This window comes from Lagenorhynchus albirostris, chromosome 5 (genome assembly GCF_949774975.1).
Source record: "Lagenorhynchus albirostris chromosome 5, mLagAlb1.1, whole genome shotgun sequence".
NCBI classification, from domain to species: domain Eukaryota; kingdom Metazoa; phylum Chordata; class Mammalia; order Artiodactyla; family Delphinidae; genus Lagenorhynchus; species Lagenorhynchus albirostris.
Window position 1 is genome coordinate 125,913,209 of NC_083099.1, and position 3,711 is coordinate 125,916,919.

The 3,711-nt window shown below is 39.0% G+C and overlaps 1 pseudogene; it reads left to right on the top strand.

The window, feature by feature from the left end:
* The first annotated feature begins 2,271 nt into the window (after nt 1-2,271).
* Nucleotides 2,272-3,199, top strand: LOC132520683 (general transcription factor IIH subunit 3-like; annotated as a pseudogene).
* Nucleotides 3,200-3,711: the final 512 nt, after the last annotated feature.

The following is a 3,711-nucleotide window of genomic DNA, read 5'->3' on the forward strand; positions in this document are numbered from 1 at the left end:
TCAAACATTTAGAGAAGAGCTAATACCTATCCTTCTCAAACTCTTCCAAAATGTAGCAGAGGGAGGACCACTCCCAAACTCATTCTATGAGGCCACCATCTCCCTGATACCAAAACCAGACAAGGATGTCACAAAGAAAGAGAACTACAGGCGAATATCACTGATGAACATAGATGCAAAAATCCTAAACAAAATACTAGCAAACAGAATCCAACAGCACATTAAAAGGATCATACACCATGATCAAGTGGGGTTTATTCCAGGAATGCAAGGATTCTTCAATATACGCAAATCAATCAATGTGATAAACCATATTAACAAATTGAAGGAGAAAAACCATATGACCATCTCAATAGATGCAGAGAAAGCTTTTGACAAAATTCAACACCATTTATGATAAAAACCCTGAAGAAAGTAGGCATAGAGGGAACTGTCCTCCACATAACAGAGGCCATATATGACAAACCCACAGCCAACATCGTCCTCAATGGTGAAAAACTGAAAGCATTTCCACTAAGATCAGGAACAAGACAAGGGTGCCCACTCTCACCACTCTTATTTTTAATTTATAAATTTATTTATGTTTTATTTATTTTTTGGCTGTGTTGGGTCTTCTTGCTGAGTGCGGGCTTTCTCTAGTTGCGGTGAGCAGGGGCTACTCTTCCTTGTAGTGCGTGGGCTTCTCACTGCGTTGGCCTCTCTTGTGGAGCACAGGCTCTAGGCGCGTGGGCTCAGTAATTATGGCTCGTGGGCTTTACAGCGCAGGCTCAGTAGTTGTGGCGCACGGGCTCAGCTGCTCCGCGGCATATGGGATCTTCCTGGATCAGGGATCGAACCCGTGTCCCCTGCATTGGCAGGCGGACTCCCAACCACTGCGCCACCAGGAAAGCCCTCACCACTCTTATTCAACATAGTTTTGGAAGTTTTAGCCACGGCAATCAGAGAAGAAAAGGAAATAAGAGGAATCCAAATCGGAAAAGAAGAAGTAAAGCTGTCACTGTTTGCAGATGACATGATACTATACATAGAGAATCCTAATGATGCTACCAGAAAACTACTAGAGCTAATCAATGAATTTGGTAAAGTAGCAGGAAACAAAATTAATGCACAGAAATCTCTGGTATTCCTATACACTAATGATGAAAAATCTGAAAGTGAAATCAAGAAAACACTCCCATTTACCATTGCAACAAAAAGAATAAAATGTCTAGGAATAAACCTACCTAAGGAGACAAAAGACCTGTATGCAGAAAATTATAAGACACTGATGAAAGAAATTAAAGATGATACAAATAGATGGAGAGATATACCATGTTCTTGGATTGGAAGAGTCAACATTGTGAAAATGACTCTACTACCCAAAGCAATCTACAGATTCAATGCAATCCTTATCAAACTGCCACTGGCATTTTTCACAGAACTAGAACAAAAAATTTCACAATTTGTATAGAAACACAAAAGTCCCCGAATATCCAAAGCAATCTTGGAGTCATGTACCAAAATGTTCATTGCAGCTCTATTTACAATAGCCTGGAGATGGAAACAACCTAAGTGTCCATCACCGGAAGAATGGATAAAGAAGATGTGGCACATATATACAATGGAATATTACTCAGCCATAAAAATAAACGAAATTGAGCTATTTGTAATCAGGTGGATAGACCTAGAGTCTGTCATACAGAGTGAAGTAAGTCAGAAAGAGAAAGACAAATACCGTATGCTAACACATATATATGGAATTTAAGAAAAAAAAATGTCATAAAGAACCTAGGGGTAAGACAGGAATAAAGACACAGACCTACTAGAGAATGGACTTGAGGATATGGGGAAGGGGAATGGTAAGCTGTGACAAAGCGAGAAAAAGGCATGGACATCTATACACTACCAAACGTAAGGTAGATAGCTAGTGGGAAGCAGCCGCATAGCTCAGGGAGATCAGCTCGGTGCTTTGTGACTGCCTGGAGGGGTGGGATAGGGAGGGTGGGAGGGAGGGAGACGCAAGAGGGAAGAGATATGGGAACTTATGCATATGTATAACTGATTCACTTTGTTATAGAGCAGAAACTATCATACCATTTTAAAGCAATTATACTCCAATAAAGATGTAAATATATATATATATATATATATATATATATATATGCCCTATGTGTTATATGGGCTCATTGGATGGTCACAAATGTGGAGGGAAAACAGTCAATATTTGAAGAGATATAATTATTTAAAAATTTGAGACTGCAAGTGGCTGTGTGCTGAGGGACCCTGGCTGCCATGGTCTCAGACGAAGATGAATTGAATCTTCTAGTTATCGTAGTTGATACCAGCCTAATTTGGTGGAGAAAGCAAGCATTAAAGTAACCTCAGTTTACTTTATCAAACTGCGTAAACGCAGTGATGGTGTTAGGAAATTCTCATTTATTCATGAATCGTTCCAACAAACTTTCTGTGATAGCAAGTCACTTTAAAGAAACTCAATTCTTATATCCCAGAAAGAATGGCAGACTTGGAGACTTCTTTGGAGACTCTGGCAACCCTTTTTCTGAATTTAATCCCTCAGGAAGTGAAGATGAAAATATGAGTTGTTAACTTCAGCAAATGAAATTATTGTTGAAGAGATAAAAGATCTAATGACCAAGAGTGACATAGAGGGTCAACATACAGAAACTCTGCTGTCAGGATCCCTTGCCAAAGTTGTTTGCTACATTCATGGAATGAACAAGGAGGTTAAAGATAATCAGGAAATGAAATTGTCTATTGGGTGATTAAGGCTGCAGAAGACAGTGTGTTGCAATATATGAACTTCATGAATGTCAGCTTTGCAGCACAGAAGCAGAATATTTTGATTGGTGCCTGCGTGTTAGACTCTGATTCAGGACTCCTCTAAAAGGCGTGTGACATCACAGGGGGACTGTACTTGAAGGTGCCTCAGAGGCCCTCCCTTCTGCAGTATTTACTGTGAGTTTTTCTTCCTGATCAAGATCAGAGATCTCAGTCAATCCTCCCACCCCCAATTCTTGTTGACTACTGGGCTACTTGCTTCTGTCATCGAAATCTCATTGAAATAGGCTACATCTGTTCTGTGTGTTTGTCAGTGTTCTGCAATTTCAGCCCTATCTGCACTACATGCAAGACAGCCTTTAAGATTTCTCTACCTCCAGTACTGAAGGCCAAGAAAAAGTAACTAAAAATGTCTGCATGATAGTAAAAATTGTTTCTCCATCACTTAGAGCTATTAATAGAAATTATATGGCAGAATCTATATTAGGAAGGCTCTGAAAAAAAGAGATATGTGGAAGATAATTTTTAATGAACTTTCTTACAGGAAATATTGTAAAACATCATCCTCATCCTGTGTTTCCGGGGAGCTGATTTATTGGAGGCAGTCGTTCTATACAATATACCCTAAAATCTTTTCTGACTGTTTTTTTGTCCAGAAATGGGGGAAGAAAGCACAAATTGTGACTAGATGATCGTTTGTCAAAGACAGTCTGTGGTGACTGATTATAGGTGTCAGAACCTACCCATCTAGGTTCCTACTATGAAATGTACAACATGAAATTTGAATGCAGTTTTGGAAAAAGTGACTATTTATGGAGTAATGGCATTAATCAAGATAGAACATCTTACTTGAATGAACACAACTTTGACAATAATCAAGTAAATAAAATCCTTATTTTCTAGATTGAGATTTAGCTCCAGATATCAGCAGAT